Source organism: Lissotriton helveticus, chromosome 2_2 (assembly GCF_964261635.1).
Source record: "Lissotriton helveticus chromosome 2_2, aLisHel1.1, whole genome shotgun sequence".
NCBI classification, from domain to species: domain Eukaryota; kingdom Metazoa; phylum Chordata; class Amphibia; order Caudata; family Salamandridae; genus Lissotriton; species Lissotriton helveticus.
In genome coordinates this window covers 361175768-361203351 of record NC_136060.1, presented here as the reverse complement: position 1 = coordinate 361203351, position 27584 = coordinate 361175768, and positions in this window count along the sequence as shown.

Below are 27584 nucleotides of genomic sequence, written 5' to 3'. Positions count from 1 at the left end.
GGCATGGCGTGGCAGTTCGGGCTGGACTGTTCCCATGAGGCACAGGGTCAGACTGATTTGCATATAGCCATGTCTGAACTGGGGTGGCAGAGTGGGCTAAAGAACAGTGATGGATTAAACCCAGATCTTTTGACTGGGTGTGGGTGTTTGATTGGTTCAGATGCTCCGTCCATTACCACCCCCTTTTGTACCGCTTTTGGTCACCATAAGTGTGGCAGGGTATGCTCAGACGTGAGTCCCTTGCTCACTTTGCCACTGGATTCAAGCAAGCCGGGCTGAAGACGGCTGTAATGCCAGAAACCGGTCCTCGGAAGCTTGTTTCCGGTCCAGGGAAGGCATGGCTTGGCAGTTCGGGCTGGACTGTTCCCATGAGGCACAGGGTCAGACTGATTTGCATATAGCCATGTCTGAACTGGGGTGGCAGAGTGGGCTAAAGAACGGTGATGGATTAAACCCAGATCTTTTGACTGGATGTGAGTGTTTGATTGGTTCAGATGCTCTGTCCATTACCACCCCCTTTGTACCGCTTTTGGCCGCCATAAGTGTGGCAGGGTATGCTCAGACGTGAGTCCCTTGCTCACTTTGCCACTGGATTCAAGAAAGCCGGGCTGAAGACGGCTGTAATGCCAGAAACTGGTCCTCGGAAGCTTGTTTCCGGTCCAGGGAAGGCATGGCTTGGCAGTTCGGGCTGGACTGTTCCCATGAGGCACAGGGTCAGAATGATTTGCATATAGCCATGTCTGAACTGGGGTGGCAGAGTGGGCTAAAGAACGGTGATGGATTAAACCCAGATCTTTTGACTGGGTGTGAGTGTTTGATTGGTTCAGATGCTCCGTCCATTACCACCCCCTTTTGTACCGCTTTTGGCCGCCATAAGTGTGGCAGGGTATGGTCAGACGCGAGTCCCTTGCTCACTTTGCCACTGGATTCAAGCAAGCCGGGCTGAAGACGGCTGTAATGCCAGAAACCGGTCCTCGGAAGCTTGTTTCCAGTCCAGGGAGGGCATGGCTTGGCAGTTCGGGCTGGACTGCTCCCATGAGGCACAGGGTCAGACTGATTTGCATATAGCCATGTCTGAACTGGGGTGGCAGAGTGGGCTAAAGAACGGTGATGGATTAAACCCAGATCTTTTGACTGGGTATGAGTGTTTGATTGGTTCAGATGCTCCGTCCATTACCACCCCCTTTTGTACCTCTACTATTGTTATAGCAGGCTGCAGGTCTGTTGTTAAAACCACAATATCATCGGCGTAAGCAAGCGCCCGATATTCCATCCCACTAATACTTACAGGTTTAATCTGTGCAAATTCAGCGACTTTGACCCCAAAAAAATCTATGTATAGCGCAAATAATAGGGGAGACATGGGGCAGCCTTGTCGGGTTCCACGTGAAATGGGAAAAAATCTGATTCTGTACTGGCCAGACGGATGGATGCTTCTGGGGCCAGATATAGACTCCTAATGGCCTGAACCATACCCGGTCCAAACCCCCTCCAGCGTAGTACCTCCCATAGATATGGCCAAGCGACCCTGTTGAATGCCTTTTCGGCATTCAACAGGGTCACGCCTACAGATGTTTTTGGTGCCTCTGCCCAGTCCATTAACGCAATAACACGCCGGACATGGTCTGTTGTGTCACGGCCGGGAATAAAACCGTGCTGAAACTGTGAGACTAACATAGAGATCATGGAAGAGAGTCTAGTGGCTAATATTTTTTACTAAAGTTTGCTATCGGCGTTTATTAAGGATTATTAAGGCGGCTTATCTTTCTTTAAAAACATGGTTATTGTTGATTTATGCCAGGAGGCCGGAGGCGCACCACTTTGTGCCGTAACACAGACTTCCAATTGGTATTTTTTCAGGATTGGAAAAAAGGTTCGAAAAAAATTCCAGAGGAATCCCGTCAGGGCTGACTGCTTTTCCGACAGCCAATGACAGAATTGCAAGCTCTAATTCTTGTTCCGTGAAATGCACCTCTAAGGCTTCCCTCTGAATGTCTGTAAACTTAGAAAATTCCTGCTTCCCCAAAATTGCGATTCGTTCATCTGAAGCATCTGGAGAATTCTCACTAGAATACAGTTTACCATAAAATTCTCTGAATACTTCCAGAATTTTACCTGGCTCAGCATGTATAAGCCCATTAACGTCTTGTATAGCATCCACTTTCTTAGCCACTGCTTTCTGTCTTAGCCGCTTGTCTAATACTCGACCAGACTTTTCCCCAACCTCAAACATATCGGAACGAAAGATCACTATTTGGGCCACTAATATTTCAGCATAGCACTCATAAATTTTCATTCTTTGAATTGCAAGATCTTGCAGCCTCTGTTCATATTCCACTGGATTGGCAGTTGGGGTTTGCTTTAACACTAATTCTAATTCCCGCAATTTGTCTAGCTCCGAATTCTGTTTGGCCCGGATACCACGCTGTTTATTTATAGCAAAGCTTAATGTTTCCCCAGGGACGCCCGCTTTAAAAGCGTCCCAGACTATATCCACCGCTGCAGAGCCATGATTAAACTAAAAAAATTCAGGTATCCACTTTGCCATATGCCGTAGCTAGCCCTGATCCACCAATAACTGACGATCAAACGTCCGTGGCTTCCGACAATTGAGGGGGGTGGAAATATCTACTACCAGTTCCAGAATATAAGGGTTGTGATCGGAGATAATTTTGGGGAAAATATCTATTTTGGCGTTAATTAACATATCTACTGGGGCAAAAAAATAATCAATTCGAACATGCTTTTGATGTGGGGCAGAAAAAAAAGTGAACCCAGGAGTACCTGAATTTTTAAGATACCACACGTCAACCAATCCGTACTCATTAATAATAACTTTGGTAGCTTTAAAAGTTTTGGGTTTCCTGCCAATATAGGGACTGTCACATCGAATATCGAAATCTCCTGGTAAGTGCAAATTAAAATCCCCACAAATCACAAGGGGGCAAGGCCACAACGCCAATTCCACACTGATCTGATCGAGAATTTCCGGATCGTCTAGATTAGGGACATAGATAGTGCAAACAGTGAAACAAAATCTATTTATCCTCATTTCCACTATTGCCCATCTGCCATATGCATCGGCTTTGGCATGCTTGCATTCTTCCCACCCGTATTTTTTCAAAATTGCTACCCCTCGTGTCATTGTGCCTTGACGTGTACTAGTCAAAACTTCATAACCCAAGTCTTTAAAGCACATCCTATTTTTCCATGCAATATGACTTTCCTGAATACACAAAAGGTGTACCCCCATATTTTTCAAGATCTGTGCCATCACCCCCTTTTCTTTCTATTGTTCATACCACAAACATTCCAAGAGCAGATGGAGAATTTAGCCATTGTCAAGGAAAAAGTTTATGAACAATACTAACAGTTTCTTGTTACATCTTCCGGACTGAAAACTCAACAAATTAACTAGATTCACCAACCTGTTCCTACTGTTCCTTGCCCCACGCCACCCTACCCAACCCCCCCCTACAGAACCTACCCCACCCCTCCTCCCTCCCCTCCCCCACAACCCCACAGACCCATCGGTGAAAGGCAAAGGGACTGAAAGTCCCTCGGAGTGATGGAAAGAAAGAAGTGGGCGATCCCCTGTCACCCGCCAACCCCCTGCTGAAACTGAGAAGCCCCCCCATTAGGAGGCTTAACTAAGAAGAGAAAAAAAAAAAAGAACAAAGAGGCGCTCCTTGCCCCGGCGATCCAAAAAAGTAACCTAAAAAACAAAGCTCACCTCAGGCTACCTCAATTCGCATTGCAGAAGACAAAGGAAGCCATGAACCATGCCATTAAGAAAGATCATTTAAGAGAATCTAGAAACTCCTTAGCCTTAACCTCTGAAGTAAAAAACACAGTTTTATCTCTAGTAATAACTTTCAAAATTCGCAACCCTTTGCCTTACGTTTGCGATCTGCACGAGCCAGATCATAAAGTCGCTCACGTAATAGAAAATTATTTAGGCAGATGAGAATTGCCCTTGGTTTATGTTCAGCACCCACCGCCCCCGTCCGAATCTGGAAAAGAAACCTATGGACTCTTTGGAGTTCTTTCTCCCAATCCCACTCTTTTAACTCAGGGAAGGCTTCTTTGCATAGATCAATAACATATTGACGGATGTCCCTCCCCTCTGCCCCTTCCGGGATACCTAGTATTCAAAGATTATTTCTCCTTGCCCTGTTTTCCATATCACACAGTTTCCAACTAATATCATCACGCAATGTATGCAATACAGAAACATCAGCTTTATAGGATAGGCAATCATCTTTGATAGTAGAGATTCTACTCTAAACTTCAGCGACTCCAGTGGAGAGTTCAGAGTTGGTTTTAGCTATACAACGGACAGAGTTCTGTAATTTCCAAACTGCTCCATGTATATGGAGACTCTCTGCCTTTGTCTCCTCTTGGTGAGTCATGATAGCCTGGTAGATTAAAGAGAGGGTAATATTGCTAGCAGTGTCGTCAGTAGGGAGTCGGCGGCTCCCTTCGTTGAGAGCCTCAGCTAACACTTGCCCCCCAGCAGCTTGTGATGGTGGGCAGTTCGCAAGCCCTGGGGCAGTTAGAACAGTATTATCTCCACTAGGAGATCTCAACGAATGTTCTTCTTCCTCCAAGGGATCAGAACTGGATAGGCTGCGGTCATCTCCCCAGTCTAGATCTAACTCTGTGCCTTCAGCCTCTTCCTCTTCCTCCCCATCTCGATCAGATACCAGCGACAGATCTGACATCGAGTAGAACTTCCCCCCAGAGTCACAAGAGTCAATATCATTCAGAATTTCTTTATCCAAAAGGGAATCAATTACTTCCGCAATACTTCTAGTGTTACTGTCCACAATATCAAGACTAGGTGAATCAGAGGCTGAGCGGGTCACAGAGGATGGGCGCTGTACTGAAGCTGCGAAGGGAACCTTAGCGTTCTGCTGAACAGCTAGCGTCAACAATAAACTCTGATCCTCTCTCGCCTACGGCTTTTTCTTGGTCTTATTGAAAATAGCTGGGATTGTTAACTTTTGACCCTGAGGGTGCTCTCCGGAGACTGGTGACCCGAGTGAAACTTCAGAGGAGGTTGCACGAATGGAAGCCGTGGAAAATTTAGCCATTCTGACCTCTTGGATACCATCGGCACCAGATTGCCCCCTAGCTCAATTTTTACTCTTCTCCCCCCCCCTGTACCGGGGTTTCCATACTTCCAGGATCAGTTGAAACCTCCCCATGAATATTAGCGGCCGCCGCCGCCCTTGTAATTGCCCCCTTTGAGGCAATGTTTGCGGCGGTAATGTTTGAAGTAGTGGCTATTAATGTATTCTTGGGTCTCATTCTATTCCCTTGGAGAGTCCGAACCGGGTTTTGGCAGAGACCTCCCGAATGCAGCTTAGTCTCAGAAGTCCCTGGGGTGAAAATGGTTTGTCTTTGCTGTTTGTGCTTTTTTTTTCCAATCAAAGGAGAAGTCTGCCGGTTTGCTATCACACAGCCGTTTCACCCTGACATGGTTTCTCCTCTCACTAAATGAGCCACTGCATGCGATGTAACCGGTGTGTCTCTCACCACCTCCGCCACACCAGTCATCAATTGCAGAGCAGGCTGAAAATCGATGGAAATGCGGAGCGAACAGATGTTGAAGCCGGCGTCTTCGCTGAGATGCTCCGAAAAATGACCCCAAGCTCAGCATGTCACCACGTCCGTTTTAAAAAGAGCAGCGGAGGGTGCTGAGACGTACCGCATTCCACTTTTGGTTATACACACCCTCACCAGGACCAGCCGCAAAGTAATCGGGCATCAGATCATGCCATCAGAGAAAATGCCACAGGAAAGATCTCCTTCAGCCAGTAGCCAGTCATTACTTCTTGCTGGAAAGAAGCAGCGCCTGTCAGCCTAGCAGGGAGCTGGAAACGTGGTGAATCAGGGGAGCACCAGCAACTGACTTACTCGGACACTGACGTGTCCGCCATCTAGCCCTTCCTTCAAATCCGTAGTTACTATGTTCAGTTAGGCCAATTTGATGTACGGTTCAAGCAATTTCCATTGATAGAGGGGATGGGAAAAGCACTCCCTATTGTTTTTTTTTATTCCAATTTAATCATGTTACTTTCAGATGACTTGGATCAATGTCAGGAGAGCTGGAGAACTAAATTAAATATTCCAGCAATCGATATTCACTCCTCTGGCAAGATGATGGCTCAACATTATATGTCCTTATATGATCAGTACTACACTCCAAGGAAAGTTTCTAAATGGAGCACAGGTCCTCGGGCTAGCTGTAGTAGATGTGGCTGTCACGCGGCTGATGCCCAACATATGTTTTTTTCCTGTCTTAAGCTGACAGTCTATCAGTTCTATTCAGCAGTTTTTGATAGAAATATTAGGATCCCCCTTATGTATTTCTGCAGAGTTGGTTTTGCTGGGCACAGACTCCTCTATGGTGGATATACCCAAGGACCGAGCTTCCTTTCTTTTTATCTGTATGGCAGTCTTGTGGGCCTGTATAACCAAAGAGTGGATTTCACCAGATCCTCCTTCGTTTTTCGCTTTGAGGGCCCAGTTATTATCAGTGTACAATCTTGAGGTTGCGATATATAAAACAAAGGGCACTCATAAGAGGACTAGAGGATTAAAAATATGGACCCCAATTACTGAATGGATTTAAGGACTAGACTGTCTCTTCTTTTGTTCTCATTTTTTTGACGGATTTACTGATAAATTGTTTGAATGTTCTTCATCTTTCCTTGGTATTTATTCTGACCATATGTGCACTGTACTGATCATATTGTTTAAAATGTATTTATTTATTTATTTTTCTATTGTTTCTTGTGGATCATAATACAGTGACTTTTCTGTATCTTGCTGTTCCTTGCATTAAAAATAAAAAATAAATATAAATAAATAAATAAATAAATATTGCAGCCGTTACAAAAGCACAAATACAGTTCTTTTTACAATTTTGAAGTGCGATGGAAATAATGATTTTAATAGGGTCAAAACAAATCAAGAGACTTTTTCTGTGATGTGCAAATGGTACATATAAGCTGCAAAACAATTTCTACACATTATTGTTTGTTTGTGTGCGGTGTATTTTTATCAGTGAAACGTCATGGTGGTTCAAATTGTATTGCCATACTAATGGAAAATGTGCTTCCTGTAAATGATGGTTGGGTTACTGGTTTAGGCTGGTAGAACCATACTCAAGCAGCACCCACAATTCTTGTCAGGCTGAAACACAAGCAAACCCTAAATTAGTTTGTGGTTACGCCTCGGATGGTCTGACAGAGTTGGGCTTATCTTAGGGCCATGTGTAAAATATGCATGCAGCATTTCAAACTGTGACAAAGCAAAAGAAAAACATAAGAAAAATTCCACACCAATTTAGAAAAATAGATTAAAATATAATAAATTATTTGAGACCAAAACAGCAAAAATAAAAATCAGTAGAACCGGAGATATGCAATTTCAGTTTTTAGGTAAAAATAGTGCCTAAAAGCTCTAAGCGCCAACTGTGGTTATTTGGTCATACTGGACTGGGACAAAGTCACGAGGTCAGGCCAATCGCGGGCAGTATACAAGGACCAAGTTAAGCCAGCTGAACAAAAGTACCAAAAGTACTGGTTTTGAAGCGCTGCCAGATGCTGCATCGAGGATGTGCAGTGGTGGTTCTGAAGAGCTGTAGGATTGTGATGCTGAGTCCTGGGTTTGTCGTCAAGGATGCCGTCAATAAAGGGGTGTGATACGGAGTATTGCATCAAGGATTTGTCGTGCAGTGGCAGTTCTGCGGAGACTTTGAGATGCGAGGTCTGGCATCGGTGATGCGTCATGCTACTGTGGTTCTGATGCAGCTACAAGGAAATGCATCGCGTTGCATTGCTTCAGCTAGACAGGACCACAGCTGGGCTCAGAGATCAACTTCAGGCCCATTTTCAAGGGTCCAGGACTGGGGCGGCACTACTTCAGGGTAGGATTCATAGCAGAAAGAGTCCATGCTGGGTTCAAGGTGGTCGGAACCTTTTCTGTCACTGAGGGTCTGATCAGGAGACTATCCAACTAGCCCTTGGAGTCACTCTGGTGGTCCTGGGTTCGTGATGCAGGTCCAGTCCCTTCATTCAGTCAGCAGGTAGCAGGGCAGAAGAGTAGCAGACCTTCTTGCAGTCCTTCTGAGTCTTCTTCAGGTCCAGATTGCCTGATCCCCAGAGAATTTAAAATTGGGACTATAACATTTACAAAATAAGAGGACATGTATGGGGGATTGTTCTGATCGATTATCACAAGGACACAATTGCATTTCTCAGGCCCAGTCGCTCATTTTTGGGAAACTTACAAGTCTGTGGAAGATCCCAAACCTAAATCTAGTGAATAGAAACTTGTCATGACCACCAGGGACAATTGTTTAATATGGTTGTATACGAAAAGTGGTTAAAATCAACTGGTAATACTGGACACTAGGCTTTAAAATCTCTGCCAACATTCTAATTGTGTCCAGTAACAGTAGACCCTCTTTTTATAGGTCCTTTCTTATGATCATCTGTATGGTGCTTGGGTCAGTGAAATATTCTATATGGCCCAAGTCATGCATAACATTTCGGACGTGCTTTACCCAGGGAATCTTTAGGGCCCCTTCCAATTTCAAACTATCCGTTAAAATATCCCAATTTAACTTTGTCTCAATTTTTGTCCAGATCCTATGTAATAGAAGAATAGGCTCCATTTTCATAAGATCTGAGATATATGGTAGGCCCAACTCAGCATGACAAACATACGAGGTTATGCTATTAGGAACAGCCAGGATGTATTGTAGAAAAGTGTTTTCCACCATTTGTAAAGGGTACACAATCGGCAAAAGCATACACCCCTGCCCCATACAAAGCGTTGGAAATACATTTGTTTTGTAAATCTGAATGAGCTCTACGAGCGGTCTCCTGACCAGATTTCTCAAAAAGTTAACAAGTGCGGTTGTGGTTCTTACAAACGCTAGTTTTTTTTGCTAAGACAACTTGAGTACATGAATCATTTTGATCAAAGAATATTCTAAGATATGGAAATCTCTTTGTGGATTCTATCTTCTGTCCTTCCACAAACATATCCCTGCACCTCCGGCTACCACGGCCACTCCTCATTATAAAAGACTTAGAAGTATTCACCCTAAGGCCGAGACTACTCATAAAACTAGAAAAACACTCTGCAAACCTATGTGCGTGCGAGACATCAGGACCGCGTCATCCGCTTAAAGAAGGGCTGGTATTGGACATCCGGCTATTTGGGGAAAATATTGTCTATCCTTAAGCAGCGCCTCACCCAAACGATTAATATCAAGGTTAAAAAGAAAAGGTGCTAGAACACATCCTTGCCTAACTCCCCTCTTTATTGGAAAAGGGGACGAGTGATCGCCACTCAGACCAAATTGAACTCGTGCCTTGGCATCACTATATAGATGTCTGAGAAAGTAGATAATTTGTATATCCACCCCCATAGCCTCAAGGATCTCCCCCAGCTCACCATGCCTCACAGAGTCGAAGGCTGCAGTAAGATACACAAAAGCTAAAAACAACATGCCGTTCTTCACCCGCGTATACTTCCCAACAAATATAGCTAAATTTAAACTCTGTTCAATCGTCCCTGGCCTTCTCAGAAGCTGTATTGAATATCAGATAAGACTTTATTGTCCTCTGCCCATTCATGTAAATGTTCTAAGATTATTCAACCAACTATTTTAGTCAAGGAGTCCAATAGTGAAATGGGCCTATAGAATCCAGGATCCTGACAGGCGCCCTTTTTGAAGATTGGCACAGTAATCGATTTGACCGAAGTTTTTAATAAAGAGGCAAGGCAGCTAGAAGTCATTCCCTAGGTAATAATTGGGCCCCATAAAGTCATATTTGACCTATACAGATCTACAGGCACCCCGTCCGGCCCATGAGCCTTACCTTTCAAACTTGCGGAAAGAGCCCAATTCACTTCTTCCAGTGTGAACCGTAGATCAAAATATTGGGTCAAATAATCCAGGGAAGTTTACCCTTGATTGTTTTTAACTTGGACATCAAGATTTCCCTCACCATTGTATACTCTTGAGAAGTGCTTGATGCAGTGATCTTCATTTATGGCAATTTCAATTGTTGGGCCACCTCATGATGCAGGTTCAGTCCCTTCATTCAGTCAGCAGGCAGCAGGGCAAAAGAGTAGCAGACCTTCTTGCAGTCCTTCTGAGGCTTCTACAGGTCCATGGGAGCAATGAAGAGTTGGGTCTGAGGGTCCAATATTAATACTTGGTGCCAGCTTTGAAATAAGAGAGAGTTCTGGAATTTCTTCCCTCCATGGCTTTTCCCCAGCTTGCCTGGAGTCACAAGGCAAGCTGGAAAACTATTTGTGAGTGTGCTCAGGCAGAGCCTTTATGGTGTGAAAGTGTGTTAGGTGACAGCTCCTCCCCTTCATCAAGTCAGAGATGGCCCATCCTGTCAACACTTATTGCTCTTTTTATCACTGCCTGGGAGGGAGCAATACACAAAGACCAACTGCCAGCTACACCAAGCACCTAGTCATGTGACCCAGGATACAGAGTGCAGCACCAAATGTTTGGGACAAGAAAATGTCAACATTATAAAGGGACATTTTCAGAATTGTCAATTTAAATTTTACTTTACAATTAAAGGTTTTGTAGTTCAATTATTTATGCCCAATTGAAAGTTAGCACCTATTAAATGTAAAAATCAATCCAATGTTTTCCTATGGAGAGGTAAACTTTGAAGTAGTAAAAAAAACAAATGTAAGACTTTTTCACAATCGGGACATGTAGAGCTTAAAAGTACATGTCCAACTTTTTAAATACTCTGCACCCTGACCACTGGGCTGTTTCTGGCCTACCAAAGGGGAGACTTATATGCATTAAAAAGGAAGTTTTAGACCTGGCAAACTATTTATTTTACCAGGTCGAAATGGCAGTTTTTAACCTGCACAACAGGCTGCAACCGTAGGCCTGAGACCTGTTTAAAAGGCTACTTAAGTAATGGCACAAGTAGTGTTGCAGGCCCACCAGTGACATTTAATTTATAGGTCCTGTATACATGTTGTACCACTTTACTAGGGACTTACAAGTAAATTAAATGTGCCAATTAGGTGCATGCCAATTTTACCATGTTTAAAGGAAAGAGCACAAGCTCTTTAGCATTGGTTAGCAGTGGATACGTGTCCAGAGTCCTAAAAGCCAACAAAAACGTGTTCACCCCCAAATGTTTGGATGAAGGCCAAACATTTGGGGGTGACCCTATAGAAAGTGCCAAGTCCAACAACAGTGTACTACCATCCCATGCATTTGAAATATATTGTGGCATTGTGCTCCAAAATGCACTACTAGCTATAAAACAACACCCTTACCATTCACCTATTTAATCGGTATGACTCAAATGCTATACTTTGTGCAATGCTTTGATTTTTCACAATCCCTATGACTTCAGCAATGTAACCACCCCCACTATGAAAATTGTGCCGGCACCACTGCCTGCAGTACCACATTTATTCCATGTCTTTGAAGCAAGCTTGCACTGGCCCTGCAATACCACATTTGTTCCATGTCTTTGAAGGGAACTTGCACTTACTGGTCCTGCAGTAGCATGTGTTACATGTATTTGAAGGAAGCTTGCACTGCAGTGCCACACTTGTTCCATGTCTTTTAAAGAAATTAGCACTGTTTCTTCAGTTCTACACTTGTTCTGTGTCTTTAAGGGAAGATTGTGATGTTCATTACCAGTGATGTATGTCTGTATGTCCTATGCATGTGAGCCAAGGACCCACTGCGCTCCTGCTCCCTGTGCTAAATGTAAATGACTGTTTTAGCTGTTGTGTCAGCCTTATGTTTTCTCAATAATACATATTTTTGCTTAGAGAAAAAGGGCTTTGGGTCAGTTGACTTCAGTTATTCATCAGACATAATACAGAACAGCGTGCATACAATTGGGCCGTGGCTCACCCCTCCTCAGCCACTTGCTTTGTTGCATATGATTGGCCCAACTTAGGAGGCGACCACTGGTCTTTAGGATGTCAGGTAATCTGAGAAGGAGTATTTTGCCTTTCTTTCTCTGTGTTCCTCAACATCCAGAGGAGTTCAATCTCAGTAAATATTTCCTTTGGTTCATCGCCTGCAACTGCAGACTCTAGTGCTCATTGAGTAATGGGAGTACCAGCAGCTCCACTGTCATTGCTACTGGACCTTAACATTCTTATTCAGAGTGCCAGGAAGCATTGCTGCAAGATCCAAATCCAGGCCATTATAATTTAAAGGTTTTCTGCATAATCTTTCACTGTTCAAAGACAGCAGACCAATGCAAAGCTTTACTTTTTTTTATCAGGGCACATGTCATTCACATTTATCTGTCATATTTTTTTCTTTTATTTTTTGCTTTAATTCTTTATTTGCTTTAGCATTTTCTTGCACTACAAAGAAGACCATTGCCTTGTTTTTAGAGAGCAAGTGACTTGTTTTCAAGTGGGACTTTTCTTATGCCAAGAGGAACATTAGATAGCCTCAGTAGACATTCAGTGTAGCTTACCTCAACAGATTTGAATTGCACTATTGGACTGATACACCAGATACTCAAGTTCTTTGTACTATGCCACCATCTTCCCAACTCTTTTCCTTCCATGTGAGGGATATACCTGTGTGTGAGCAGTGTGCTTGTGTGAGTGCCTTGTGAGGGGTGCACCTGGGTGAATGCACAATTGAAATTGTCCATTGTGAGTGCAGAGTAAGTAGTCTACTGTTTAAAATTTGTGAGTGCAGTATGAGGGGTTTGCCAATGCGCTGGCAGCATTTTCAGTGTTGTGGTCACTGCATTTTATGTGTTTGTGTGGATACACTTTACAAGGGCCTACCAAAAATGAATGTGTCCTTATGTAAAGCAACTGTTGCTATGTAAAGCACTCTGATGCCCTTTTCGGATCAAGTTTGCGCTATATAAAACTGTGTAAAAAAAAAAAAGGCCTAACTTTTGGTTTTGGTAATTCTTTTTACGATTATGGCTTTCACTTGTAGAAATGCAGTGCAGGGCACCCCCAACCAAGCCAGACAAAGACTCCAGACCATCCAAAACACAACTGCCAGACTCAAGCTAAACATCCCCAGAAGCGCTCACATCACTCCCTACCTCACTGAACTACACTGGCTCATGCATGCCTAAAAAGCCCTCAGCAACTCCTCACCAGCATACCTCAACAACCGACTTCAACGCTACACTCCACCAGTTTTGCATAAGTCCCCAGTATCTGTAGTTTCATGTCTGGAGGGTGTCCCTCTCCTTCATTGCCGACAAGAGCTTTAACAAACTTCCTCTATACATCAGGACTGCTACTCCAGTTCGGCAAGAAACTGAAGACCTATCTGTTCATCTAGGAGCTCCAGAGCCTGGATACCCTCACATGCTGGTGTGGCCGGTATAGGTAAAAGTAGTGGCGTGGTTCAGTGGAGGCGGGTAGGGGGGGAGAGTCGACAGATGACAGAATAGTGAATATAAATAAATAAAAATTCACTTGGCCTTATTCCGTCATCTGTTTACTTCCCCCACCGCCGCACCCCTGCCCCGCTGCCCCACCGCTATTACCTGTACCAGTTGCACCTGCTCATAGGTGAAAACCTGCACCATACAAATCCACATCACTTAATTAGCTACATACAAATTGACCCTGAAATCTCTGCTGCATTGTTTGCTTTTCCTTCTCGGAGGACCAAGGTTTTTTTGATTGACTGGTGTTATAAAGCACCTACCTCTCCTTGGCTCTGATATTGAAAAAAACGTCCTAGCCAAACAAAGATGTCCGCTTTTATCAGTGAGTCTAGGAACCTAATTTCCATTGACAATGACTTCCAAGTGAAAGGAGCATGTGCAAAAAGTGATCAACCTCCCTGCATTTTGTGATTACATTTAGGTGCTATCAGTGGCATTATATCTTTTACATACAGGCCCTACGTAGAGAAATGGCAATTTGATTTAGTAGCTAAGTAACAGGCAAGTGACAGATGTAGGTTCATTATCAAGGTAAAGAGAGGATTATATTGGTCCGACACCTCCTCCCAGGTCATAAGTGTACACAACAAGGTGTGGTGTTCTTGGGGGGAAAAATAAACAGAAAAATTATCCTGGGGGAACCTGATAGGTATTGTACACCCCACCCAACAAAGGGCACAATCTGACGACAAAGCATGTCACCTTGGTAGGTGAGGGAATGGTAATCTCTAGACCTAATAAAGTAAATCATTATAGGAATACATTTGCAGCCCTAAAAGCTGATTTTTCCGGTACGCCACACCTTGTGTACACTTGTAAGATACACATGCACTTAAATGTACAATATTGACATTAGCAATAAGTGCAATTTCTTCTGGGAGTGTTTAATATAATCTATTATGTCTTCAGCCCATTAAAGATGATGAAAAAAGGTTTTGGGAAGGGAATAGGCATTACAGTACATTTACAGTAGCCCCCATCAGTAATGCTCAATTTACTTCAGGGGGGGGGGGGGGGGGAGCAATTAACGTTTCCCTAGCTTGCAAGATTTATCACGGCATAAGTCTGTTTTTAAGTGAGACACTCAATTTCAATAGTATTCCTAAGTTCTTTCTTTGTCTTCTAGCTTGTGTGTCGAGTAATTCTGGGCGTAGTTTACGAAGTAGCGCTACGCATAGCTACGTGAAGTGCACTGCGAGCTATGCGTAGCATCGTAAACTGCGTAGTGCACTGTGCATGATGCTGTTCGCACTGATTCCACAGTGCCGGATGCTTGTCCGCACTGTGCAATCAGTGCAAACTGCATCTTGCACAGTGCAAGCAGTTGTTTTCTGCCGCTCTAGTAGATTTTTACTCGAGCGGCAGCTTTCTCAACGCGGACTAGTAGTTTCTCATCGCGAGCATACGCGACCACTTGCAATGAGAAACCTGACCTCCCCACGTTGTGAAGCTCCCCGGGAGGTTTATTTTCCACGCTCGCGATCGGCAACTTGATGTTGCTGATCGCGAACGAGGAAAAAGTCTCGCCAGGATTGCATTTTGCTTGCTCGCGGTTGCCAACTTGCCGTTGAGGACCGCGAGCAAGCAAAAAATGACCGCTACGTATGTTCGCACTGTGCTACGTGCATTTCGCGTAGTGCGAAGTAGTGCAAACTTCGCAAACTACACAAGCGTAGCGTAGTGCTTTGCCCAGGCCTAGTGTCGAGTACAAGTCGGAAGGTGCAAGTAGCACTGATGAAGTGTCCCTTGTCATAAAGGGTGCTCCCTTTGTCAACCTCTGGTGGTGCCACTAATGCTGGTCTGAGATCAACAGGGCTGACCTGCTTTGATTGTTTTTTAGGAGGTAACTTGTTTTCAATATGAAACCAAACAGTGCATTCCACAATAACTGATAGTTAAGCTTGAAAAAAAGGTGTATTTTGTAAAATGCAACAACTTTCATCTTAAAAGTATGTTTGAAAAATGTCAAATGGAATTGTGAAATTTCTTATAGTTCGTTAATTTATATAAATGATTCAACAGTGTCTTTCATGTTAAAATGTTTTATTGCCAAGTAAAGTTTATATAGTCGGTGATTGTTAATGTACAGCCAGCGTTTGTATATGTTGCCAGCCTTTGATTTATCTCAGAAGTGCAGGACCACTAGTATTACAGACCACCAGTTATTCGGAATCTGTTTATTGTCACAAATAAAATTGTCCTAAAAACATACAACATTCATCTGCTCAGATAAATTATTATTAGATATTGCACAAATCAATTAGGAGTACTATGATTCCATTGCTACTCACATATTGTAGCAAATATTACCTGAACCAATTAACAAAGGAATACCTATTTCATCAAACTGGAGCTGTTGTAATAAACTACTGTGTCCTCCTATCCAACCAATGCTCTGATCCGTCATTAACGTCCATCCTCTTCTTGACCCCCACCTATTTTTTTGAAGCACCAGATAAATGTTCTCTCTCGTTTTATAGCAAGGATATGTTACTATAATTATTGAATTAAATATTAACTTTAACAAGACCAGAGTTTTTTCAATCTGTGTGCATGATTTCAAATCATTTTGGCATATCCTGACATTTGCCTCTACTTGGAGACAGGCTTTACAGTGTTTTCTAGTCAATAGTCTACTCTGTGCTCCTCCCCATAGATCAGTTGCTAAAGACCAGTCAATGTGATTTATCCAATGGGTCACATTTGTGAGCAGCTCCAATGAGGCTTTAGAAAGTCTCCAGACTCTGATCTAATCTGAAAGTACTTGCAGCCTGGGTTCAGCGTATAGTGTGACTTCCTGGAAATGCCAATTATGCAGTGTTGTCTAAACTCTGAATGTGTTACCCACTAATAATGATCCCAAGTGTGGAGAGCTTACCTGCTCAGAAGCAGAAATGTTGACCATGGATTCTTATCGGGTGATCCCTTTATTGAAGAGATTTTGAAGTTGGTTAGCACTATTTGCATGCAAAAGAAAGCCCAATTCTCCATAAAAAAGTATTTATTCCTTGGTCTTTGACTCCAAGTGTCAGTGGACTGAGTTTCTCAATGGATAGAGGGACACAAAAAGCTGGAAAAAAACACTTTTTCTGGAATCTTAGTTGCCCAGTCACAAGTAGACCTGCATTGGACCCTGCGCAAATCCCTTGCTGGATCTTAAAGTCCCAAGAGTGTCCTCTGAAGTCTGGCAGCCCAAGGAAAAACGGACTTACCCAGTCTCTAAGTTTCAAAATGTTTGACCTCAAGTTGCCAGAAAACAGGAATAATCAGCAGAGCCAATCTGACTAAGTTGCAACTTCACTGTGTTGACATTTATCCAGATTGGAGCTTCTCCACAGCAGAAAATCCATTAGAGTGTGTCCTTGGTGAGAAGGTATATGACCTCATGGAGCCCTCGTTCACACAACTTGCTCCCTTGCAATGTTATTCACACATAAATATATTGTTATTAGCAGACACAAACAATAGAATAAAAAGCGATGGCTGTGAGATAAGCGCACTCTACCAAATGTATATAGACCAAGTATTCAAGTCAAATTCAGGCCAATGTCCAAGATTTATCTGGTGCTCCAGAGAAGGAAGAGCTATCCATTCTTCCTCAATCAGAAAATGTTCCGGTGTTAACAGTACTATTCTCCAGGCACAAAGAAATAAGTTGAGATTGTGGTTTCAGTAGTTCTTTTTATTCCTTAATTTGTTGTACAAGCCCCTTGCCAACACGTGTATTGTCTCAAGCTGTTGTTGTCACAGCAGACTTCCTCAGGGCAAAGTTTTATAACAAAATCATAATCCAGATTTTAATATCCAGTATCGTAGAAAAGTAAAGGAGTTGTGAAAGGCCCACAACCTGGGTTATGTGTCCACAAGATACAAAGGTATCTAAGAGATGTTTAATATTTTAATAGATTAGTATTTAGTGTGTATTTAAAGTAGGGACACCCTGTATCATGCCCTAGACATTAACACCCCCCGCTCCCTCCAGCATCCCGCACGCTCCCCCCCACTCGCCACCACGCTCCCGCCTCCCAGCTGCTCCTCCCTCGCCCCTCCCCCCCACTCTCCATTTATGGCAGAGTGCCAAAGGTAAGCCCGTCTGCGCCCGTCCGTGCCTGGACCGCGCCCAGTGCCAGGACCCTGGTCCCCACCGATGCAAGACGACCCGACAGACCTACGACGCCGCTGCCCTCAACGCACTCAATGCCGGCCCGGAAACCCACCTGCTGCCGGGCCGCCCCGAAGCGCACTCACGGACCCTTCACCTGCAGAACCTGCAAGTTCACCTGCCTCCGAACCTGCACCGCGCCCGCCAAGCCAAGCTCCAGCAGCAACCTCAAGTGCATCCTGCTCAACGCCCGTTCCGTCCACAGACACGCCGTGGAACTCTGGAACCTCCTCAAAACAACATCACCAGACATCGCCTTCCTCCCCGAAACATGGATGAACGCCTCCTCAGCCCCCGACATTGCCATCGCCATCCCGGACGGGTACAAGATCATCAGGAGGGACCGCGTCAACCAGACCGGAGGAGGCATAGCCATCGTCCACAAGAACACCATCCGCATCACGACCGACTCCAATGACACCCTCGCCACCGCCGAGCACCTCCACTTCCAGATTCACACCGACCCAAAGACGACCCTCAGAGGCACCCTCATCTAGAGACCCCCGGGACCACGCACACAATTCAGCGAAGACATCACAGACTTCATCAGCCCACACGCCCTCCCCTCCGCCGACTACATCCTCCTCGGGGACCTCAACTTCCACCTGGAGAACAACAAAGACCACAACACCGCCGCCCTGCTGGACAACCTCGCCAACCTCGGACTTAAGCAACTGGTCAACATCCCCACCCACTACGCCGGCCACACGCTTGATCCCGTCTTCTCATCCAGCAAGCACATCACCTTCAGCCACTCCACCGGACTCCACTGGACCGACCACAGCTGTGTCCACTTCAGCTTCAGAAGAACCACAACCCACCACCACCCGCAACAGGTTCCTCACAGGAGCTGGAACAAGATCACCGCCGACCAGCTCACCACCTCCCTCAGCCAGAACCCACCTGCCAGCACAACGGACCCCAACGAAGCAGCCCGCAACTTCACGCAGTGGCTGACCGCCTGCGCCGACGACCTCGCACCACTAAAGAACCCTCCCAGCTGACCCAGAAGCAAGAAGGCCCCCTGGTTCACCGACGAACTCGACCAGACCACTGACAACATGACCGCCCTCAAACACGCCACCCGCAAGCACCACCAGCTCATCCGCACCACCAAGAAGAAATCACTTAAGGAACGACTGAACAACAACGCCCACGACAGCAAGGAACTCTTCAGCATCGTCAAGGAGTTCTCCAACCCCAGCACCGGCAACAACTACATCACTCCTTCACAAGACCTCTGCGACTCCCTCGCCTCGGTCTTCCACCTCAAGATTGCCGACATCCACAACAGTTTTGGCGCACCATCCACACACCCAACCGTCGAACCAACGCACCCCACCGCCACCCTTCGCACCTGGACCACGGTGACCACCGAAGACACTGCCCGCACGATGAACACCATCCACTCCGGATCTCCAACCGACCCCTGCCCCCACCACGTCTTCAACAAGGCCGACTCCACCATCGCACCCCAACTCCAAGACGTCATCAACACCTCCTTCAACACCGCCACCTTCCCGGAAAGCTGGAAGCATGCCGAGCTCAGCGCCCTACTGAAGAAACCAACAGCGGACCCCACCGACCTCAAGAACTTCCGCCCCATCTCGCTCCTCCCTTTTCCTGCAAAAGTCATCGAGAAACGAACGGATCCCTTGACCCCTCGCAGTCCGGTTTCAGAGCCAACCACAGCACCGAGACCGCCCTCATCGCAGCCACCGACGACATCCGAGCCCTGCTCGACAACGGGGAAACAGCAGCACTCATCCTCCTAGACCTCTTTGCAGCGTTCGACACTGTCTGCCACCGCACCCTAGTCCAACGCCTCAGCAACACCGGCATCCAAGAGAAGGCACTGAAGTGGATCATCTCGTTCCTCGCCGGAAGAACACAGAGAGTCCGCCTCCCCCCGTTTCGATCCGAGGCCACCGAAGTCATCTGCGGCGTCCCGCAAGGATCATCACTCAGCCCCACCCTCTTCAACGTCTACATGAGACCTCTTGCTGCCATCGCACGCCAACACAACCTCAACATCATCTCCTACGCCGACGACACCCAGCTGATCCTCTCCCTCACCAGAGACCCCGACACCGCCAGAACTAGCCTACACGAAGGGATGAAAGACGTCGCAGAGTGGATGAAGAACAGCCGCCTGAAACTGAACTCAGACAAGACGGAAGTCCTCATCCTGGGACCATCACCCTCCGCCTGGGACGACTCCTGGTGACCCCCAGCCCTAGGCACCGCTCCCAAGCCAACAGACCACGCACACAACCTGGGCTTCATCCTGGACTCCTCCCTCTCGATGACCAGACAAGTCAACGCCGTCTCCTCATCATGCTTTCTCACCCTCGCAAGATCTTCCGATGGATCCCGACCGAAACCAGGAAGACGGTCACCCAGGCCCTCGTCACCAGCCGACTGGACTACGGAAACACCCTCTACGCCGGAACCACAGCCAAGTTACAGAAAAGACTCCAACGCATCCAGAACGCCTCCGCCCGACTCATCCTGGACATCCCCCGACGCAACCACATATCCGGCCACCTGAGGGACCTGCACTGGCTCCCCGTCAACAAGAGGATCACGTTCAGGCTCCTCACCCACGCGCACAAGTCTCTCCACGAACTGGGCCCCAGGTACCTCAACGACCGCCTGACTTTCTACACACCCACCCGCCAGCTACGGTCTACTAGCCTCGCCCTCGCCGCCGTGCCACGCATCCGAAGAGCCACCGCCGGAGGCAGATCCTTCTCCTACCTGGCGGCCAAGACATGGAACTCCCTCCCCACCCACCTTCGGCTGACCCAGGACCACCTCACCTTCAGGAGACAACTCAAGACCTGGCTGTTCGAGCAGTAGCAGACCCCTTCCCCCAAGCGCCTTGAGACCCTTCAGGTTGAGTAGTGCGCTATACAAGTGTTATGATTGATTGATTGATTGATTAGGTGAGCCAAATAGGGCCGGTACTCACTCGGTCTCTTGATAAAATCTATATCGTTTTGATGAAGTCCTAGCAGTGGTTGTCAATTTAGACTGGAAAACTAGAACAAGTATCTCATAGCATTGATCAAGCAAAAATCTATAAGTCAGAGTTCTTATACACAAATGTGCAGGTTTTACCTCAAGTCAGCCTATTGCTGTAAGTAGGGCTGATATTCAAATAATTGAAGTATTTATAAACAAAACATGATGTCAGAAACATAATCTGTGCAACAACTACGCAGGTATATATTTATGTTCGGCGACCTCAACTAAGTGTAATCTGTAAATATGAGACATCCATTTTCATAACCATGTGTGTCAGTGCCCATGTCCAACTTAAAGACCAGTGAGCTGGGGTACACCCCAAACATGTTACGTTGAAAGCTACCTGAATATTTCGGAGGCATGTAATAACCATTCAGCACTGTTCAGCGATATTATAATTATTAGCAGACACATTTGTGTGGTTTGTCTTTGGCTTTCTTCAAGGAAGCCGCTTTGGGCTCGGGACTTGTTAGTGAAGGGGAAAACTTTTGAGTCAATAGCTAGGAAGTAGGAAAGGTGTAAACTATGCCTGTCTTCGCCCTTGTGCTTCATTGTTCGGTTAAAGATTTCAAATTTAACCTTCTTGTCTGGATTACTTAACAAATTTGTGACAAGCTGTTGGAACACCACAGAACCTATGCAACCCTTTCTGCGGAGTATATATTACTGCTGTGGATGGTATTTCGAAGGTGATTGACGGGCAAATTAAGTAATTTTGAAGATGTTTGAAAATGGATTTTGCCTTTCTACAACCTTCAGCTTATCTGTGGTCAAGGCTCGTGCTACTCTACCTATTACGTGCATTGCACACGGAATGAAGTACCATTTAATCACTGGTTGATGTGTATATATTGAATTGATTTGCCTGCTCTCTAACTTCTAGACAGCTCTTCTGTGAGCATTCCTGTGCATGGCTGAGTATCTTCACGCTATGGATGCGCAACATTAAGCTTTATGCCTTCATGTGCAGCTCTCCCCACTAATATTCTATGGTTGATTCATCCTCAGTACATGACCACGTCACGCTACTTGGTCACAATTCTACATGCCGCCATTTGGATATGGTGATTTCTTCTCTTCTCTAATGTACCAAATCACAAAACTAGATCATGCAATAGAATTGTTGTCATTTTTGGTATCCTCTTTGGCATAGCATTTCCACAAGGACTAGCGGTTACGTTGGTTGTGCCAATCTTCAAGATTTGTGGTGCTCTATCCTTAACAAGGGAATCTTAAAAGACAGGCAGAATAAAGGTGAATACTTGATGTCTACTTCTTTTTTTCCTTTGGCTTTATATTGGCATTATCATTTAACTAGTTCTTTCTACCAGGACGAAAAAGGGATGCTAGTGTACCACTATTACTATTAACTTAACCTCATATAACTATGAGTTTGCAGAATGTGTTATTGTCCCCTCAAGGGGTCAGCTGGCGGAAGCCTTTGTAATAAATGGGTAGAATGGAAATCGTATTTCCTCAACTATCTCGTCACTGCAGATGAGGATGTCTCCAGACCAAAAAAAAAAAAAAAAAAATAGGCTTGCACTCTTGGGGCCAAAAGGCCAAAAGGAGTGAAAGTAAATGAATATATGGCTAAAGATTCAGGTGAAGACGACTCCAATGTATTTGGGAATGCAATTGTGTACTTTGATAATTACTTTCTGTCTCATGTATGCATAGGCATTGTTAGGTGTAAATTGTTTCAGAGAAACCATTGATCAGTATTCCATGTTACCTAGGAAGTTATTCTTACATTGTAAATTTGGGGGTTGAAAATAGAGTTAAGTGGAGACCAGGTAATCATCCACACAAAAGATCCCGCAATTCAAGAGAGATTATGGGTCAATGGGGATACAGACTGTAAGGATATTTTAGTGATTGTGAGGAAGGCATGGTTATCAAGTTGTATCGCTAAAGCAGTAAAAGTGGAGTCTAAAGAGCTTTTGTTCTGTGAGAATGCTAAGTTTCAAAATAACAATTTCAGAGGTAAAATGAGCAGGTCCTTGTGCCAGCTTCCCCCTGTGACAGTTCTCCTCTCCAGCTCTCCCGCAGTCCGCTACCCTGTGCTGCCTGTCTACCTGCTGCCCTCTGTTTCTGCTTCCTCTGCCGGTTTCTAGTTCAGTTTTGCCATTTCTGCCAGTTTTTCTGCCCCTGTTTTGCCTTTTTTTCTGCTCGTGTTTTTGCTCTCGGTTTTGCCCTCTTCTGCCTTTTTTGTTCCTTTTTCTGCCCTTTGTTTTGGCTTTTTCTGCTTGTTTTTCTGCTCTCTATTTTGCTTTTTCTGCCCTCTGTTTAGCCTTTTCTGCTAGTTTTTCTGCTCTCTGGTTAGCCTTTTTCTGCTTGTTTCTTTCCTGCTCCCACGGTTTCCTCAAGACCTAGCTTTTCAACAGAGAACTGGCACCTCAGCACCCAGATTCCCCGAGGGGTAGCAGGGCTGTGCTCCGCAAATGCTGATTGACCGAATGAAGACAAACCTAAGGAAAGGATTAGATGCTACTGTTGTGTTGAGACAGTATGTCATGCCTTGCTTACCATAAATTGTGCCCAGCATTTAAACAGAAAAATACTTTCCATGGTTTAGTGGGCCACTTTTCTGAAACTTGTAGGAGGAAGAAGGGTGTCAACATTAAATGCATACATGATGGCAGTTCTAGAGGTGAGGAATCTCAAGCCAGTGAGGAATCGGGAATAAATAATTTAATGGATTCTAAAGATTCTTTTGTTTTGAATATTATTGACGGATAAGGTAAAAACAAAAGACTCTTGCATGTATGATGTGACTTAGGGGTGTTAATGTGAAAATATATGATGATTCTGGTTATCCTTACACTATTGTGACTGAGGCAGTGTGGAGGAGGGAGATTGTGAACAAAGTTAGAGAAAGGTTATTCAAACCTGATATACACATGGAGGATTCATTGGGGGGGGGGATATAATTGTTAGGATATAGGGCCAGATGTATCAAAGGGTTGTGCCCATTCTGTGTCTATGGGGAAATGTGTTGATACATATGGCCCATAGACCTTTAATTTTTTGTTTTAAAAATAGAGAAACCAATGGAAAACTTCCAACATCAAATAATTTTTTTAAAAGATGTGCAATATAAAATCGATACAGTTAGGAATATTCTCATTCTCTTGACGGAAGAGGTGGAAAAAGAAGTTGAGAATTTAGTGTGCGCAGCTAACATCGAAACAATTGAATAGTCAGAGTGGATTTCACCTGTGATAGTAGCCAGATGGAATAATGCTAAGATCAGATTATGTATGTATCTACTCTCCTTGAGTAACAATACTGTTGCACACACATTTCTACTTCTAAAGCCTTCTGAAATGTTAGCCTTAATCAAGGATGTGAACTGGCATTCCAAAATTGATTTGCCAGCAGCTTACTATCAAATTTCCTACACACTGAGAGACACTCACAGTCTCATATCACCTTTTCACTTTGGTCCTGAAGAAAGCCCATCTGACCTACATATGCGACAAGAGGGCTGAAACATGTCGACCACTTTTTAACGACTTTTAGAGTGCGAGAGATCCCTAATTAAATCTCAAGACGCACCACATCAGATTTTTAACTAATATCTCGAATCCAGACTTATTAAACCAATTTCTGGCTGTACGAGTATTTTTTAAGAATAGCCACTTGTGACCCCTACAATATCACTGATCACTACTGTTCTAACCAGGGGTACACCTGTGGGTGGAGGAAGCATGATCACTATCCCCATGATGATGCAGTCACGTGAATAAAAGGCGGAGAACCAAGATATACCGCCATTTCCATCTTTCACACGTGAATGAGGGTTTTTTATTGGGACACAGTAACACGATAATTGCTAACCCAGGTTATGCAGGACAAGTGATCCATTCCCCACATGATTTTTTTGATACTGAACTAAGTAAGCTGAATGGATCAGAGCTTCTTCTTTCTCCCTCTCCTTTGATTATTTGTACTAAACAGCGCACAGCTGTCGGAGCATTCCCTTACAGGAAAACGCCAAACCGACATCTACTTAATTCCATAGTAGTGTGACAATGGCAGAGAACCTAGGCCTAAGCTACTCAGCAGAAGAAATTGATGCAATACTCTCACGACCACCACTTTTACTGGACAAAGATCTCATCCAGACTCTGGCACAAACTAACGACTGGGATGAACTAACAGAGACCAAGAGGGAACAAGTCAGGACGGCTGTCCATGGAATCATAATGACTGAATATTTAAGAGCCAATGCGGCACCCAAAGGACTCTGGGTGACCAATGCACCGTGGATCTTTCTGAAAGATATACCTTTCAGGAAAGACTGGTTGGCCATTTCATGGAGTGTACAAGAGACTATTTAGTATTAATAATAAAGACCGCCACAAGACTAACGGATGAAATTACAATTAAAATACAAGTCATCGAAACCAAATTAAAAAACATGGTCCACATCACAGTGTACAAAAAAGACTGGACGAAATCAATCGGGAGATGAATGAAACCAAAGAATACCTTACACAGAACAAGCTACAGAAACTGGGGAAGGAGCTAAAAATATTCTCCCTAGAACGTATACACCCTTACAGCTCTGAAGATTATACAGCGAATGACAATGCTTCAGATTATAACCCAAATACTGGGTCATCTACAGAAGGATCAGACTGGAGTGGTGATGAGTTCCCCGCACCAAGGAGAAGTCGAGGTCAGAACAGAAGGGCGAACCGCCAAAGACCTAACATATGGCACTCCCCTAACTACCACAGTCACCCACAAGGGATAAGATACCAACCATTCAACCCACACTTCCATGGGTGGATGAACCCATTTTTTCAAGGACCACCTCCAATGGCCCCCCACAACTAACAGCAAGTGGAACAAAACTACCAATAACAGCTTTCTTTTTTAGGAAGAGGCCAAATGAACCAGAGATCGAGATGAAAAGGGGTCACTTGGACAGACCAGGAATGACAGATCCACACCAGGAGCATGACAGGAGCAAAACCTGGGACAAGCACAACACCCTCGTCATGAATTTAACTGATAGAACCCTTACAAGCAACCAAGAAAAAGTCCTGAACAAAGGACTTGGATATGTCTCCACACCAAACTTGGATATCTTCAAATTGAAGTGCGAGATTGCTGAGTTCTGCAGGAAGTTGAAACTTAAAGCCTTCTTCGGTAACCAAGAAGACCATACCCAAGATGGAGACACACGACTGCGCAGAACATCAAAATTCTGTCCCTTAAATTCCCAAGTCCCTATTGAGGAGATACTCACCTTCGAACAAGCCGCCATGAAGGAAGTAGATGAACTCAATGACAGGATTATGAAACCCTTTAAGAACATCTCTAGGCAGAACAACACGCCCTTGACGAATTACGGAATGACGGTGAGATCATAATAAAGCCGGCGGACAAAGGCGGCGGGATCATCCTGCTAAGTAAAGAAGGCTACAGTGTATGGAACTACTAACAGATCAGAAATTCTACAAGATAAACACCACTGAACACACACATAGATTACAAAGGACCATCGCACTCATGGTGGAAGAAGCGGAAGTGAATAACTGGATCTCTAAAAATTAAGCAGAGTTCCTACAGACCAAAACACCAAGGGTGCCATACTTTTATTCGCTCCCCAAGACCCACAAGGCACGGAAACCACCACCCGGTAGACCAATCGTCTCGGGGATAGGCTCGGTGCTGGAACCCCTTTCACAATTTGCCGACCAGTATCTCAAACCAATGACACAGAAAACACCAACATATCTCAAAGACACCAGACATCTACTGAATCTACTGCAAGATCAGAACTACTCAGAAGAAATTATGGTACTGGTGGGGTTAGATGTAGAGACCCTCTACACTGGCCTCCCCCAACAGAAGACCCTAGACACCCTTGAAACACTACTATTCAGCACGCAATGGGATTTCAAGACCCCGAGACACTTCGTTCTTGAGTGCTGCAGGTTGGCATTAACCGAAAACTACTTTCAATACCCTATACCAACAGTGTCACGGAACTTCAATGGGCAGCACATTTACCCCAAGTGTGGCCGGCCTGTACGTTAGCAATTTTGAGGAAACACACATACATAACGTCAATAACCCCTTCCATCACAGGATCCTGTTTTGGAAGCGCTACATAGACGATATCATCCTCATTTGGTAGGGTGATGTGGAAAGCCTCAAAGAGTTCCACACATGGATAAATACCAGGGACGAGTGGCTTAAATTTACATATCCAGCAGACAAAAAGAAACTCAACTTTCTGGACATAACAATATATGCCGAAGATAACACCCTACATACAAAAACTTTTTTCAAACCCACTGCAAAGAATAGTCTACTTTCTTACCAAAGCTTCCATCCACTGCCTCTCAGAGAAAATCTCCCCCACAGCCAATTCTTGAGACTGAGACCCAGGAATACAAAAAACAAGCGGATGATCTCTGTAAAAAACGGAAGGATCGCGACTATCCACAGAGTGTCATCAACAAATGTAAAAAGAGGGCGAGAAATCAAAATAGAGACAACCTACTGGACATCGCACAGTAAGCACCAGAACAAGATCTGAGGATCTGTGTTACAATGTACAACATTGCATCAAACAATGTGAAAAACATAGTCAATAAGAACTGGAGAATTCTGACTTCTGCTTCCTTAAACTAGCCAAAACCGAGATTTGCCAACAAAAGAACACGCAACTTCAAAGACATGCCAGACATGCCCAACCGAAACGTGGAGAAGAGACTCCCCGACTGTGGAACAATCCCCCAATTACAGGCCACTACCCCTGTGGCGCCTGTTCCGTCTGTGACCTAACACAAGCAGTCAAAGTCATTCAACTCCTACCTGATTTGAAATGGACCATAAGAAGCCACACAAACTGCAATACTACCCACGTCATCTATATGATCACATGCACTGTCGTG